This window comes from Musca autumnalis, unplaced genomic scaffold (assembly GCF_047663935.1).
Source record: "Musca autumnalis isolate F117 unplaced genomic scaffold, ASM4766393v1 scaffold_2, whole genome shotgun sequence".
NCBI classification, from domain to species: Eukaryota; Metazoa; Arthropoda; class Insecta; order Diptera; family Muscidae; genus Musca; species Musca autumnalis.
The window spans coordinates 68,620,093-68,636,661 of NW_027411755.1; the positions used below are offsets into that span (position 1 = coordinate 68,620,093).

General features: G+C 38.2%; 1 protein-coding gene and 1 long non-coding RNA gene across 2 annotated transcripts in view; one reads left to right on the forward strand and one right to left on the reverse strand.

Annotated features, from left to right (window-relative positions):
- The window catches only part of LOC141394047 (uncharacterized), a 63,032-nt gene that overhangs the window by 10,182 nt on the left and 36,281 nt on the right, over positions 1-16,569 (reverse strand). The gene's annotated exons all lie outside the window — the stretch shown is intronic.
- Positions 965-8,821, forward strand: LOC141394045 (uncharacterized). The gene is made up of 2 exons (XR_012410243.1): positions 965-2,496; positions 7,371-8,821. It is a non-coding gene; the product is annotated as an uncharacterized lncRNA (long non-coding RNA).

A 16,569-nucleotide genomic window follows, 5' to 3' on the forward strand; every position in this document is an offset into this window, starting at 1 on the left:
GTAGACCAAAATATCAAGAGAATGCCTTTTCTGAGTCTTAGACAAACAATATACTATGGCAATTTACAGCCAATAGACAAACACGATAACACTCACAAAGGATAAAATGATGCTAAGTTGCTCTGGCGTCAGACACAACATTTATCCGGACACCCTAACGTCTCCTAAAAAGAGCTCTTTCTATTTGAGTCGTTATGAGGATTTGCGAAATGATAAAAAAAACCTTTGGGAATGCTAAAAACACATACATGTAAAAAAAGAACCTCAGATAAAACATTAATTTGATGAGGAATTAAAACAGACAAAAAAAAGGTATATCAAACGTGCAAATAAATAAATAAATATCATTACATATAACGTGCAAAAATAGATGTCAAAAAAAAATATACTTATGATTATATAGATGTCAAAAAAAATATACTTATAATGTAGCAAATGTTCATTTAGTCACAGGCTGGTAATCGATAATCCTCCTTGTAGCGGAGTCTAATTATTCTCCGGATACTAATATTATATTGTATTTCGAAATTCAATTACTTTGGCACTCGGCTCTGTGGCTTGACAAAACATCAATTTCTCACGGTTTCTAGCCACGGTGCCCGCAACAAAACATTAATTGTAGACTTCTAAAGACTTTTGATGTAATGGTAGATGTGGCTTACCGAGCATACTTTTGGGTGCTGAGGCTTCTTGGCGTGGAGAGATCCTCGCCAGTTTGGTGGAATATTATCTAGATGTCACTGGTGATGGAATACTCTACGATATTAACCGTTGGTAATACAGTTTCCAACCTTTGTCTGGTGGTAATATGGTAGTGGCCTATTTACGCTACTTTCCACTAGAGACCACTGCAGGGACAAGGTTATTGCCATCCAACGAATTCAGGTTCGGCCTTTTTGCAAATTCGCTGGTTACATATATTACTCCACTGTATTTCCACTTTTTTTCTCTCCTCACCACGGAAACCTTGATATATATGTTTTTTTTATTTTTAAAGAAAACTTAATGCTTTTTAATCAAAATGTACTTTCATTTAATTTAAAATTTTTCTCTTTTTTTTATTATTCTCCGTCGAAAGGTTTCGACCTCAGCACCACATAACCACTCAATTCTGGGTGAAAAACTACTCTCATTTATAAGTTTTGCAGCGAAAGATGGCAGCTTTCCATGAGCAGACATTTTGGGCAACAGAGTTATATCTATCCTTTTTCCTTTTAGCGCATTATTGTCCCTTTCTAACTATTAATAGTCCCTTTCTACCAGGTACCTCAAGGTTCCATTCTCTCACTTTAAGAGTCTTGATTTTCTCAGGTACCTTCCTTAAGAGAATCGGGCCATTGTGCTGATAATAGCGTACCTCCAGGTTCATTTAAATGAATGAACAATTGAACCTTGGTTTTGTATATGTTTTATAGTTGGCAACACACTTTTATCCAAATGTCAAAATGACGAAAGTTGATACATAAACAAAAGCCAAAATAAAGAAGTTTGCATTTGGCAGAGGTAAGTATATTTCCAATTGAACAAATTTGTAATTTTTTTACTCATAATTGTATTCTTTTATTTAATTTGCAGGTATCGCATCACCAATATGGATGAAGACATGTGCCCTTACCCCGTGGATGGAAATATCTGATGGTGAAAGCTATTTCTATTCACTTACGGTGTATTGGGGCTTTTGTCTTCCTTCCATTTTGCTGATGTCTTTTTGGCATTTTCGACGAAACAGCCTGGGTGCACGTCATATTAGGTGCCCCAATAAGCTGGGAGGAAGAACTTTCCCAGCCTAACTTGATAACCCTCAACATACTAATCTTGGCATGGCTAACCGCCGGTTACCCAAAACAGTGCCACTAACCATTGCTAACCCTCAACAAACAAAATACTAATTTGGGCATGGCTAACCAAAAGTTACCCAAACCAGTGCCCCTAACAACAAACACCCCAACATACTAACCTTGGCATGGCTAACATGTTGTTACCCGCAAACAGTGCCCTTAACACCAACAATAACCTACTAATCTGGGCATGGCTAACTTATAGTTACCCATAAACAGTGCCCCCTAACTTATTTTGGGTTTCTTAGCTCTCCCTAGTTCCCCCACCTTTACTGCAACTGGGAACTAGGGATAAACCGTGGTTTTGGACTCCGCCACGTAGGCTGAATGGAGTCGCCCTAAGGACCCTCCACGCAAAATTTTTTTTTGCTTTTTTTTGTGGCAGACTTAGAATTATCGAGGACCCGCAACAAAACTCCATCATTGGCGAAGAATGAAGACAGTGATGGTGTGCGGAAGTCCTCTCTGAGGTTACTACTTCTTAATCCCAACGTGGGGAACTCCCATGCCCTGAGATCAGCCGGGCAATATGTTTAGGGAAGTATGCTTGTATAATTTGCATTATGTTCGTTTACTTTCGGTAGCCTTGTCTCGTTCCAGGAATGCTGGCTATTTGACCTGGTACGTGGGCCGTCTGAGAATGCCTGGGATTCATCAGGTGAGTGGTTCGATTCTCACTAGTGGTGAGGGTAAATATCGGATAGGGGTATAAATAGAAAGCAAATAAGCAGGTGGATAACTACGCGAGGTATAAATCGGAGACAATATGTGTGTATAATTACGATGTGTATAATTAAAAAAATGTATAATCCAAAAAAAAATATGGGACAGTCACGAACAGAAAATATTAGGCACTGGGTATATCACAGAAATCAATTTCAATATTGCACTATTAAGGTAAGCTTAAATACTATTAGGACAGCACAAACATGAAGGCTTATCCTAATGGTATCACAGTTTATGTCTTAATATTGCACTCTATTGTTTAATATCCTTTGCATGATATACACCCACAGGAGTACCATTCAAATTTTCTAATTCGTACATATTCTGACCTACGGGCTTTAGAATTCGGCACTTTATGAACTTTTTGCAAAATTTTGCGTTAATATTTCTCGAGAAATCTGATTGCACTATATTTCGTCGGTATACCTCTTGTCCTGGCCTAAATTTCACCACTCGGGCCCTCCTATTATACCTTTCCGAACTTCGTTCATACGCTTTGTGCAAGTTATCTTTAATTTTTCCTCGCAGAATCTCTAATTTGTCCGGTCTATGTAATTCTTTCACTTCATGATCGGTCATAGACATTAGTTTTCTAGCCAGGTGATAATCGTGGCCGCTAGTGTACATGTGATAACCAAACAAAGCGAAGAAAGGTGTAACACCGGTTGCAGAATGGACAGAGTTTCGCAGCGCACATTCTATTTCGCTGAGGTATAAATCCCAGTCTCTATGATCTTGTTCCAAATAGGTTCTAATGGCCGTTATGACTGACTGGTTCACCCGCTCGGAGGCGTTCGACTGCGGGGAATAGACAGCCGTTTTTATGTGGGTGATTTTATATGTTTTAATCATTTCCTGAAAGGTTTTGGACACGAATTGGGCCCCGTTGTCACTGTGGATGACCTCGGGTACCCCAAATTTGTGAAAAACGTCTTCAATGAGAAATTTGACGACATTTCCAGTTGTGGCGTCCCTCATAGCCTTCAAAAGCGTAAATTTGGTGAAATGGTCGACCACAATAAATATATATGAATTTCCTTTTTTTGATCTAGGGTATTTCCCCAAGAAATCAATATATAATTTTTGAAAGGGACGGTCAGTCACAACTTCTTGTCCTATTCCATCAATTTTATATTGCTAAATTTATATTGCTAGACTTCGATTCCTGACAAACCTGACAGTTTTTTATGTATTGTCGGACCTGGCGTGTCATATTTGGCCAATAGAAAAACCGCTTGATATGTTCCAGTGTTTTATGAATGCCTCCGTGACAGGAGGTAAACGAATTGTGAGATTTTTCTATTACCTTATTTGTTATCCCGCTTGGTAACCACAGTTTCCAGTGCCATTCATTACCAATCTCTGTATTCGGGATATGTTTCTTATAAACCATGCCACTTTCAACTTTCAGATCGGGAAGGTTTGCCTCGTTTGCTTTTATAGTTTCTATTAAATTAAGGTATTCTTCTGCCTCAAAATCACTGGTTTCGAATTCTAAAAGGTCTTTGATATTGATTTCATCTACTTGGTTTTCCGTAGGAGCTCTCGATAGCATATCAGCTACTACATTTTCTGACCCTTTTCGATGTTGAATTTCGAAATTATATGCCTGTAATTGCAACGACCATCGAGCTAGTCGCCCGCTCAAGTCTTTTAACGACATCAACCATTTAAGAGAAGCGTGATCGGTAATGACGGTGAATGGCATCATCTCCACATAGGGCCTAAACTTCTTGATTGCCATCACCGCCGCCTGACATTCCTTCTCGGTCACACTATAATTCCGCTGGCAGGAATTTAACTTTTGCGAGTAAAACGCAATAGGGTGTTCTTCTTTTCGTTCATTTAATTGATATAGAACTGCCCCTATGCCATACTCCGAGGCGTCGCATTGTATATAAAAGTGTTTACCAAAATCAGGATGACGCAAAACGGGTGCTGAAGTGAGAGCCTTTTTCAAGTTTTCAAATGCGTTTTTCGCCGCTTCATTCATTTCAAATTTCTTGCCTTTCTTGAGCGTATCAGTTAATGGGGCTGAGATGGTAGCAAAATCTTTTATAAAACGACGGTACCATCCAGCCGTTCCCAAGAAGCTCCTGACTTCTCTTTGATTTCGTGGCACTTTTATATTTCTTATGGCCTTCACTTTATCGGGGTCAGTTTTTAATCGCCCTTGGCCAATGATGAAGCCAAGGTATTTCAGTTCTTTAAAACAAAATTGCGATTTCTTCATGCCAATTGTTAAGTTGGCCTTTTTGAGGCACATTGCCACTTCAGTTAGAAGTCGCAAATGTTCCTGAAAATCGCTAGAGATAACTAACAGATCATCGAGGTATATGAAGACGTTCTCTTTTAGTCGTTGCGGAATTACCTTGTCCATCAGGCGGCATAAGCGCTGCGCTGCGTTACAGAGCCCGAAAGGCATTACCCTGAATTGGTATAATGGCCTTCCAGGCACTGTAAACGCAGTGCAGGCTTTACTGTCCTCGTCGAGCTCGATCTGCCAGAAAGCAAATTTTAAGTCGACGCTACTGATGTAATATGTTTCGTCAATCCTACTCAATATACCATCGATGTTCTGTAGTGGGTATGCGTCCTTGACCGTCAATTTATTTAGCTTTCGGGCGTCAAGACAAAACCTATTTTTCCCCGGCTTTCTAACTACTGTGGTGCGATTGCTCCACGGGCTTTCGCTTTCTTCGATAACCTTGAGGCGGAGCATATTATCAATTTCTTCGTATACAATGGCCTGGACTGCTGGGGATAAAGGATAATGGCGGTCCTTCACTGGTTCTGCCCCCTCGATTAATTTGATCGTATGTTTTTCTAGTGAAGTTTTACCAAGGCCTTTTTCCTCAAAGGTATCGAAATTATTAATAACCTCCTTTAGCTGTTGTTGTTGTTGGTTTGATAATTCGTGGGGGTGTAGTTTGTAGGCCTCATCCTCTATTAGATCTTTTTGAACTTTGTCGATGTCTATTTCGTTTACCCGTATCACATTCGGTGTTAATTTATACAAGTCCCAAAAATCAACACCTAAGTATAAATCTTGGTCCAAATCAGGACATAGGTATAAGTCAATTTGTTTTATGATCCCTTTGTATTTTATATCGAGGTGGATTCTTCCAAGTATTCGGTGCTGTTGTCCAGCTGCCGTCTTGACATTGGAAAATATCGGCTTTACGGGAATATTAAGCTTTTCAACAATTTCCCTGCAGTTTTTACCGAGAATACTAACAGACGCTCCCGTATCCAGTAATCCACGTATACTGAGGCCTTGGATTTCAACGTCAGCATACAATCTGGGATCGGCTATACCACTTGCTTTTGTCACCGATTCAACCAGCAATCTCATTTGCTTCTTTTTGTTTTTAAATTTTTGGCGCAATTTGGCAATTTTGGGATTATTTAATTTAGGAGGCCCATTTTCTTCCATAATTCTTGCCCTAACTTTATTATAATTTCTTTTTCTAATTTCTAAAGGCAAATAGTGGCGCAATTCTGGCTCGAATTTGTTTGCCACTTTCTCCACAATAGGAATTTCACTATTTCTGGAGAGATTTTTAATTATCCTTAGGGGTTCACAGTTGGACGTGGCCCCCCCGTACTGTCCACGCCCCTGTTTCTGTTTCCCTGCTGGCATACACTGCACTGTGGGGTCTTGGTCCCAGGGTTGCCGCATTTGTAACAAAACAAGGACCTAGCAGTAGCATCACAATCTCTAAAAATGTGTCCTGATTTTTGACAGTTCCAACAGGTCAAGTTAGGATTTACCTGCCTGTTGAAGTGGATGGCCGATACTTCTGCTGTTTCGGATGGTTCTTGGAATTCTGGTTGTTCACAGAACTCATAATTCCGCGGGTCTACTTCCACTTCGTTCACCTGTCTGATTGGACGAGAAGGGGCAACAAAAGGTCTGTTCTCACGCCTGAGGAAATTCTTATCTGCCTCATTACACTCAATACGAAGTTGCTCGACAGACGAAACTTGTATGGGATACACTATCCTGGCCACATTGTCTCTGATGTTTTTCTTCATTATCTTTATCATATCGTATTCGGATAAAGGTTGAACCAGTTTAGCCCTTATCTGACCCATGATGTGGAAAAATGTATCAATGGTCTCGCTTGGCTGTTGCTTTCTATTTACCAGTTCGGTAATCCTTTCAAAGTTGGATTTCGACGACTGGTACTGGCTCAAAAGGTTGTATTTGAGATCTTCCCAATCATGGAATTGGTTGGTCTTCTGGAACAACCAATACCAGGATTCTGCTCTTCCAGTTAGCAATAGTGGGAAGTCTCGTATAATTTCGGACCAGGGTATCGCATATTGGCGTTGAAAATGCTCAAGACGATATACAAACTCTTCTACGCCTAGTCCGGACGAGCCGCCATCAAACCGCAACCCTAACCTACTTATCCTAAGTCCATTTCTTGGATCAAAAGGTTCTGGCATCCTATTTTGTACCGGCATCCTATTTTGTACCTGTAATGCTACTTGGTTTGGACCCGTATTGCTACTATTTAAAGTGGTGCTATTTGGTGCCGTTATCAACATCTGGTTTAAAGCTGTATTGGCAGTGTTCGCAGTGGTACCAGTGGTTAAAGGGGTATTGCCCTGAAAACTAGCATTTTCCCTAACCGTAGATGCCGCTAACCGTCCATTTCTTTCAGCGCTGGGTTCCCCTGCAGGTTCTATCGTATTGACTGCCGTATTATTTTTTTCCTTAATGGCCTTTGTCAATTCTAACAATGACTTTTTAATCTCATCCATTTCTCCTCTTAAATTTTCTATTTTATTTTCTAGGTGACGTGAACTATCCGGGCAAGCGGAACCAGCAGGCTCATTGTTTCGTGGGGCTTCTGCTGAAGCTCCTTGGAGGAATAAAGGACCTAAAGAATTTGTGATTGGAGAGCCAACATTTATTGTGTGGGACAGATCCCTAATTTGACCTCCATTGTTGTGATTGGACTCTGCCATGACTGGATTCGTAATCTCTTTTTCTTTTATTTTCTTATTTTCTATGATCACGGATCGGTTTAAATCAAAATATAGTGGTCTGTCTCGTTTTCTATTTTTAACTTGTGATCGAGTCCCAGCACTCATGCCAAACTAACACTCGATGACGGATTTTTCTTACTAAGTATACACTAATCAGATTTATCTAAAATTTATAATAAAATTTAAAAACACTAATTCTTTATACGTCTGTCTATTATATCATTAGGAGGAACTTTATGACGAGGTGTGATGTTTGCGGTGTTTTATTTTTAAATGGGCCTTCAAAAAAAAAGGATCTTCTATGACGATGATGTATAAATCAACTCTACATGCAATTAGTAATGAAAATTCTAAACTTCAGTTTATGACATTATCAAGTCACGATCGGTCGATACAGCTGGCCTCTAGCTGTTAATCTAGAGTGGATATCCTACCTATTGACTTGGCTCACGTACATGAATTTTAGACTGGCACTATCTAACTCACTCTCCCGACTCATATTTAGCTACTACTATGTGCTGTATTTGACACTGTAGGACGAATTATGCTTCGGTTGGTATTTGTCATTTCGGCCCCTTAGCTTCAGCTTTCCGGAATATACCACTTCATACTTCATTCTGGCCCATGTCCAGTATGGCTATGAAATGACACTTTTCGTATGCTTAAAACTTCGGTTAGAAATGTAAGTCTATTGTCTTCCCTACTGGTCTATTGCCTAGTGTTTCGCTGACATACACTAACGACTACAACAATTTTATTTTCTTGGGCGCCATATTGTTACGTGCTCCTTGCTGGTAACTAAGGGGGCTGCTGTTCCTAGCTGGACACCGGCTACTCTGTCATTTATCCCTGGGGTGAGGTCCCAACCCATTCCCTTAGTCCTTGGCACGCAACAGTAATTTCAAGTAACAAAAAAAAATACATCAGATTCTACACTTATACAAGATACATCATCGCTCTTAGAAATATCCCTAACCGATAGCCCCTGGAATGCCCTCCCGACCATAGCCACTATGTCCTTTGTTCAACCCATGAGTGACCCCATACACCGTCCCATCACACCACTTACCTCGTCTTATATTCCTCCAACAGAAAAATCTACCACATCATATTTTCTCTATTCTTAATTTCTCAGGTCATATTTATTATAAACGACAAAAAAACTAAATCTAGTAGTATGATCAAACTGACTTAAAATAAAGTACTTATAATGGAAACAAACAAATATTAAATAAATAATAGAATCAAATTATAAATTATATGAGTTTTACTTATTTATACAGTTGTATTAATTTTAAAATGTTTTCAAAAAAAAAAATTAAATAGAAATATTTAAATCTCAAGTAACGACTTAAAGTCAATTTCAATACGAGCGGTCAGTAGACCAAAATATCAAGAGAATGCCTTTTCTGAGTCTTAGACAAACAATATACTATGGCAATTTACAGCCAATAGACAAACACGATAACACTCACAAAGGATAAAATGATGCTAAGTTGCTCTGGCGTCAGACACAACATTTATCCGGACACCCTAACGTCTCCTAAAAAGAGCTCTTTCTATTTGAGTCGTTATGAGGATTTGCGAAATGATAAAAAAAACCTTTGGGAATGCTAAAAACACATACATGTAAAAAAAGAACCTCAGATAAAACATTAATTTGATGAGGAATTAAAACAGACAAAAAAAAGGTATATCAAACGTGCAAATAAATAAATAAATATCATTACATATAACGTGCAAAAATAGATGTCAAAAAAAAATATACTTATGATTATATAGATGTCAAAAAAAATATACTTATAATGTAGCAAATGTTCATTTAGTCACAGGCTGGTAATCGATAATCCTCCTTGTAGCGGAGTCTAATTATTCTCCGGATACTAATATTATATTGTATTTCGAAATTCAATTACTTTGGCACTCGGCTCTGTGGCTTGACAAAACATCAATTTCTCACGGTTTCTAGCCACGGTGCCCGCAACAAAACATTAATTGTAGACTTCTAAAGACTTTTGATGTAATGGTAGATGTGGCTTACCGAGCATACTTTTGGGTGCTGAGGCTTCTTGGCGTGGAGAGATCCTCGCCAGTTTGGTGGAATATTATCTAGATGTCACTGGTGATGGAATACTCTACGATATTAACCGTTGGTAATACAGTTTCCAACCTTTGTCTGGTGGTAATATGGTAGTGGCCTATTTACGCTACTTTCCACTAGAGACCACTGCAGGGACAAGGTTATTGCCATCCAACGAATTCAGGTTCGGCCTTTTTGCAAATTCGCTGGTTACATATATTACTCCACTGTATTTCCACTTTTTTTTCTCTCCTCACCACGGAAACCTTGATATATATGTTTTTTTATTTTTAAAGAAAACTTAATGCTTTTTAATCAAAATGTACTTTCATTTAATTTAAAATTTTTCTCTTTTTTTTATTATTCTCCGTCGAAAGGTTTCGACCTCAGCACCACATAACCACTCAATTCTGGGTGAAAAACTACTCTCATTTATAAGTTTTGCAGCGAAAGATGGCAGCTTTCCATGAGCAGACATTTTGGGCAACAGAGTTATATCTATCCTTTTTCCTTTTAGCGCATTATTGTCCCTTTCTAACTATTAATAGTCCCTTTCTACCAGGTACCTCAAGGTTCCATTCTCTCACTTTAAGAGTCTTGATTTTCTCAGGTACCTTCCTTAAGAGAATCGGGCCATTGTGCTGATAATAGCGTACCTCCAGGTTCATTTAAATGAATGAACAATTGAACCTTGGTTTTGTATATGTTTTATAGTTGGCAACACACTTTTATCCAAATGTCAAAATGACGAAAGTTGATACATAAACAAAAGCCAAAATAAAGAAGTTTGCATTTGGCAGAGGTAAGTATATTTCCAATTGAACAAATTTGTAATTTTTTTACTCATAATTGTATTCTTTTATTTAATTTGCAGGTATCGCATCACCAATATGGATGAAGACATGTGCCCTTACCCCGTGGATGGAAATATCTGATGGTGAAAGCTATTTCTATTCACTTACGGTGTATTGGGGCTTTTGTCTTCCTTCCATTTTGCTGATGTCTTTTTGGCATTTTCGACGAAACAGCCTGGGTGCACGTCATATTAGGTGCCCCAATAAGCTGGGAGGAAGAACTTTCCCAGCCTAACTTGATAACCCTCAACATACTAATCTTGGCATGGCTAACCGCCGGTTACCCAAAACAGTGCCACTAACCATTGCTAACCCTCAACAAACAAAATACTAATTTGGGCATGGCTAACCAAAAGTTACCCAAACCAGTGCCCCTAACAACAAACACCCCAACATACTAACCTTGGCATGGCTAACATGTTGTTACCCGCAAACAGTGCCCTTAACACCAACAATAACCTACTAATCTGGGCATGGCTAACTTATAGTTACCCATAAACAGTGCCCCCTAACTTATTTTGGGTTTCTTAGCTCTCCCTAGTTCCCCCACCTTTACTGCAACTGGGAACTAGGGATAAACCGTGGTTTTGGACTCCGCCACGTAGGCTGAATGGAGTCGCCCTAAGGACCCTCCACGCAAAATTTTTTTTTGCTTTTTTTGTGGCAGACTTAGAATTATCGAGGACCCGCAACACCTCCATACTATGGTGGAGGGTATAAAAATGATCTTCGCCTAAAAAGGCAAAATTTTCAAATAGAAAAAATACAGTCAACCAAAAAAGTCTACATACACCCTATAAATCTCGAGTTTAAACTTATGAAAAACTCAGGAATTCGCATATTTAGCGAAGCTCAGGAGCATATATTATCCATAAGAACAACTTCAAAGCGCTCTAGGATCTCAAAATAATTAGTCCCACTGTATTTCCTGGGATTTCATAAACTACCAGACTGAAAAATTCAAAGAAATCTGCAAGGGTCCGCCTTAACGAGGTATACGCGAAGTCTGACCTTAAATAACGTCAATTAAAGCACAAATATGTTCCTATTTTGCCTAAAATATATCATAGACAACCAGAGACATTCGACAAAGCAATAAAATGTAAAACGTGTATTGATTACTCCATAAATTTTTCGGTAATCTTAATATTTCATTGGGTGTATGTACACTTTTTCCCTATTAATTTTTTAATTTTTATAGATCTATGTACTTGGATTTTCAAAAAAATTCTTCCTTACCCTAAAAACTCGAGATTTATAGGGTGTATGTAGACTTTTTTAGTTGACTGCATATTGTTGGCGCGTTCGCTTTGTATGACTAAAATTAAAAATAATATACAGTGAATCACAGTCAAAAGTATCCACTTCAGTTTCTTTTATTAAAACTGCGATTGCTAAGAGTTAATTAATGATAACGATTTCGTTCTTTTTTATATTTTTACATTAGGGTCTTAACTTAAATATAATAAAATAAAATTAACGAAATTCGGGTAAATTTAGATAAAAAATGTTAAACAACATCGATTTCTACCTCACAGTGAAAATTATCCACTCTAAAAGTTTTACGAAGCAAAAAGGATTTCTTAGGGTTTTAGCACTTGGTATGACATCCTTTGTTATCCTTTATAGCTTTTAGCCTTTTTGGCAAATACATTTTTTTTACATTTTTTACATTTTTCCAATGCAATAGGGCCTTTTTTCAAAAGTGCCATCAAAAAGGTTGCATTGCAGACGAGGCATTCTGCGTCATTAAAAATATTAATACAAAAAATCATTTTCAAATTCTTCCCTCCACATATTTGCTGTACAACTGCAAAATCTTTTCAGTGTATCCAAAAAAACAAATAAAGCGGCATCAACCTGCTTGCATGACATTCAGTACAAGACTGAAGTAAAAAAATCAAAACATTTGCTCTCTTACTTTGCGTTCGGGTCGCGTGTGTGTGATTTGCCGAAAAACTTCGTAACCATATCAATACCAACGACGAACGGGTTTGATGTACAATGTACAGTGACACAGAAAAGTATACATACACCCTACAAAAATGCAGTTTTGGTTAAATCGTTGGGTTTTTTACAGCAACAACTGCACTGTGTGGCTCCTTGGTGACAAAATAACCATAATTATACAAATTTATTTTAATCTAATACGTATATTTAATACAATTATAGAAATTCAATTTTCACTACACAGAAAAGTATACATACACCCCAAGGAAATACGAGTATTATCGTAAAATTTATGGAATTAGTAGCAAATTTTTTTAGGTTTGGCGAATGTCTCTGGGTGTCTGAGATATATTTTAGAGAAAAGAAAATAATTTTTGGGGGTCAAATGCCGTTATTTAGGGTCAAATTTCTTATATACCTCGTTAAAGCTGGTCCTTGCTTAATTTTTTGCGTTTTTAGGTATTGTACTTTATAAAAAGCACAAAATTCGTATCAGATGGCAAATCTTGAGACCCTAGAAAGCTTTGAAGTTGTTTTTGTGCATAATATACCTTCCTGAACGTCGATAAATGCACGTTTTCCCTCAGATTTCTCAGGAAGTGAATAGATTCCGCGGAATTCTTGGTGTAAATTACATATAGATGGCCTTGAATTGCCTTGTAATATTGTCGGATACAATCCTTGGGCATCAATTGACTCAGAAATGTCCAATTATACAAAACGTTTGGCGCCTATAGTATCGGTAATGATCATAATACGAAAACGACGTTGTTCGCAGTACAAATTTCATGCTTTTTTGGTAGTGCTTATATTTTGTTGCTTTAGAAGCTTTGGGAGCAGGTTTGTAACAAAATATTTCACATTTCTAATTCAATTAAGGCCCATGGATTGTATCAGACCATATTACAAGGCAATTCAATGCATTTTGTATGTATTTGCGCCAGGAATTCCGCAGAATATATTAACTTCCTGAGAAATTTGAGGAAAAACGTGCATTAATCGACGTCCAGGAAGGAATATTTTGCTCAATAACAACTCCAAAGCTTTCTTGGGTCTCAGGATTTGCAATCTGAAACTAATTTTGTGCTTTTTATAAAGTACAATACCTAAAAACGCAAAAAATAAGCAAGGATCAGCTTTAACGTGGTATATAAGAAATTTGACCCTAAATAAGGGCAATTGGCACCCAAAAATTATTTTCTTTTCTCTAAAATATATCTCAGATACCCAGAGACATTCGCCAAAACTAAAAAATGCATAAATTTTGCTACTAATTCCATAAATTTTACGATAATATTCGTATTTCCTTAGGGTGTATGTATACTTTTCTGTGTTGTGAAAATTGAATTTCTTTAATTGTAATTAACAAGGCATATTTATACAAGGTAGAAGTGACAATCAGCTGTATTCTTACTTTTTTTTGTAAATTTAGTTTTCAAAATGTAATAGGGTCTACTCATGAAATTTTAAACTTCGAAATGTGCTATCATAAAATTCTTTTTTTCACCGTAAACGTGTAATAACAATGACCTACGACAGTTCTGTATGCTTTATATTTACATTTTGATTAAAATTTGTTTTATTTTAGAGGATTTTCAAAATGTATTTATGTTTTTCCTGAACAAATTTTTGGAACGATCCTATTATTCAATATTTATCTTTGACAATTAATTTTCAATAACAACAATGTTGTTTTTGTAAATTTGTTAGTTGTTGTAATTCATGCATTTACCTTATATGAATATGCCTTGGTAATTAATATACGTATTAGATTAAAATAAATTTGTGTAATTATGGTTATTTTGTCACCAAGGAGCCACACAGTGCAGTTGGTGCTGTAAAAAACCCAACGATTTAGCCAGAACTGCATTTTTGTAGGGTGTATGTATACTTTTCTGTGTCACTGTACATCATAGCCGACCAAGAAGAGCGAGCGCTTAAATTGTTTATGTGTGGGTAAAATTACACTGACAGAACAGAACAGGGTGATGATTTTCATATTGAGTATGAAATGAAAAACACAGGAAAAAAGTTGTCACGGCGTGTTAGCGTTCAGAGCCAAACATAGTGGTGGGTGTGTGGGTTCGAATCGTTGGCTTTCCTTTTTCATTTGCATTATAGATCATAAAATAGTTCGATTAATAAATTAAAAAAAAAAAATTAATACTAACAAGTAAAAAAGCATTAAGTTCGGCCGGGCCGAACTTTTCATTCCCTCCACCATAAAATATTCATTCCTGTCCCCAACTTTAAGTGAGTACGTTAAAATGTCAGATAATGTACATAAAATGCTTCATTCGGGAGGCCCTTTTTTATGGTGCCTATATCTAACTGTTGACAATTTTTGGTGGGCTAGATATTGGGAGGAACGGTCCTGACCGGTTTTAACATGGCAAAGCCCAGGATTTATCTTGGTCCCTCTTTCATCCCAAGGGGACACTGACCTCCCGTGGTGTCACCTGGGGAACTGCCTTTAACACCCGTTAAAGGTAGTGAGCTAACATGTGCCGCGCGTTCACCCATAAGAACGTTAAAAACTTGAGTTTGGGCGTCGGGTTAGTAACCCTCCCCTAGAAAAAACAGCCTACTATGAAAAAACGAAAGAAAAGAAAAACAAACCCCTCTAAAGTTGACGAACCCCGCAAACGTTTTAAGGACCATGATCTGCGAATCTGCACCTGGAATGTTCGCACTCTTTATAGAGAAGGTGCAGTCTTCGCATTGGCAGACGTACTTGAAAAGTACAAGACCGATATTACTGCCATACAGGAAATACGATGGATTGGGAAAGGCGTCACAACAACACCTAAAGGTGACGCACTGTATTATAGCTGCCATGACGTAAAGCATGAGTTTGGTTGTGGATTCGTAGTTAGTCGGAGACTAAAACATCTTGTATCCAGCTTCACTCCAGTGAATGAAAGACTTGCTGCAATTCGAATAAAAGCTAAATTCTTCAACATCAGCTTTATTTGCGCTCATGCTCCCACTGAAGAAAAGGATGAACAGACCAAAGATATATTTTACGAGCGCTTAGAAGAAACATATGACCGTTGCCCTGCCCATGACATTAAAATCATTCTAGGCGATTTTAATGCCAAAATTGGAAAGGAGAATATCTTTGGCCCAACAGTCGGGAAATTCAGTCTCCACAGTGAAACATCTGACAATGGTATGAGACTGATAGACTTTGCAGCTGCAAAAAACATGGTAGTTAGCAGTACCAGATTTAATCATCTCGATATTCATAAGGGCACCTGGCTGTCTCCAGATCAGAAAACAAGAAACCAAATTGATCATGTTGTGATAGATGGAAGACATTCATCGAGCGTGTTGGATGTACGATCGTTCCGAGGCGCAAACATTGATTCGGACCACTACCTTGTTGCAGCAAAGGTACGCACCCGCTTAAACGTAGCAAACAAAGTACGAACAGACACAACACGAAAGTTAGACATCGGTAAGCTGCAATCACAACAGATAGCCACAGCATATTCCACTCAACTAGCCCAATTGCTTAATCAAAGCCCTCCTCATCCCGATAACATATCAGCGCAATGGCAAAGCATTGCCCACTCCATGCAAACAGCCGCAAAGCGGGAGTGTGAAAAAATCGAGATGTACAGGAGCCAGAATGAAGTCCGAAAATTCTACCAAAGAGTCAAGCATCAAACTGATGGCTTTGGTACAGGCACATCCTCCTGTAGAGACCAGCAAGGTAATTTGGTAACTGATACAGATAGTGTACTCAGGATATGGAAAGAACATTTTTCAAATCTGTTGGTATCCAATAGCAGCGAAGACGACGAAGATACCACAGTCCCAATCCCAGAAGATGGTATTGAATGTAGACCGCCCAGCCAAGATGAGGTAAAGACAGCAATAAATCGGCTGAAGAATAATAAGGCAGCAGGGGCCGATGGCTTACCAGCCGAGCTGTTCAAAACCGGAGGCGACACGCTGATAAGGTGTATTCATCAGCTAGTTAGCACCATCTGGCAGGAAGAACGAGTACCCGACGATTGGAACCTGAGTATGCTGTGCCCCGTCCACAAGAAGGGAGATAAGACTGTATGCTCTAACTATAGGGGCATAAGTCTACTCCCTATTGCCTACAAGA